We start from the raw sequence: 1,126 nt of genomic DNA, 5'->3' as shown, positions 1-1,126 counted from the left end.
CTTCTTAAATTTTTTTTATATTGTGTGTATATTTGTGTGTGTGTGTGTGTGTGTGTGTGTGTGTGTGTGTGTGTGTGTGTGTGTCTGGTATGTGGAAGTCAGGGGACAACTTACAGGAGACAGTTCTCTTTTTCTACCATATGAGTTTCAGGGATGAAACTCAGGCTTGGTGGCCTGTACCTTTGCCCAGTGAACCATCTGGCCAGTCCCTCAGTAAATACTTCTTGATGAGTACTAATTGAATGGTCATACTAGCATCACAATACCAAGCTCCGTCTTGCAGCTTCAAAATGTAGTAGAATCTTGCAGCTTCAAAAATGCAAAAATTTATGCAAAAGGGATTGTTTGAATTTCTAGGCAGTGTTAGAACTTCCATGATCACTAGGTACTGAAGCATGTTGTTCCTTTATCCCCTAGATGTGTTGCCCTTCCTGTGACTTCATTTCTTTGGCTTTCTGAACAGCTGTATATTTTTTTCTAAGATCAATAAGGGGGAAAAGCCCTGGAAAGGGCGAGTGGACAGGACAGTGCTGTGTAATGTAACTGACAGTGCTGACAGCCTAAACGTTGACAGGAACACAGCCCTCACTTCAGGTCACTGCTCTGTGACCAGTGGCTCCATGGCTAATAAAGATAAGCAAGGCTGGGGGATGTTGTGGTAGAAATATTCCTTCCTCTCCTTAAAACATTTGTGATGTGTGATGGTAGAAGGGGAGTGGAGACCCTAAACATTTGCTCCGGTCTGTCAGAAACCATCATCAGAGAGAGTTTTATTATTAGGGAAGGCAGACCTCAAGCCATTGTTTTGACCACAGAGGCCAGAGGTGTTTGTGTTTCTTTCAAGATATTGAGTCCAGAGTTGAGGTCTGGTATTTTGCTGGTGACTGCTCCAGAGGAGGGATTTGGCTTCTGGCGGAACATAAAGCCAAGCTGACAACAAAGCTTTCCTTTCAAGCTATCCAAATGAACACATTTCTAATCTGAAATTCAAATACTTGACAACAGAGAGCCTGTGAGCTGGGCTTTGAACAGGAAATTGCTTCATGGTTTTAGCATAATGAATTAGGCAGTTAGACTAAATCCATTTAGTAAGAGAAGAATGCTTTCACATGCTTTGTGAAAGAAA

This window comes from Nannospalax galili, unplaced genomic scaffold, assembly GCF_000622305.1.
Source record: "Nannospalax galili isolate Female #2095 unplaced genomic scaffold, S.galili_v1.0 scaffold38, whole genome shotgun sequence".
NCBI lineage: Eukaryota > Metazoa > Chordata > Mammalia > Rodentia > Spalacidae > Nannospalax > Nannospalax galili.
This window is presented reverse-complemented; position numbering follows the sequence as displayed.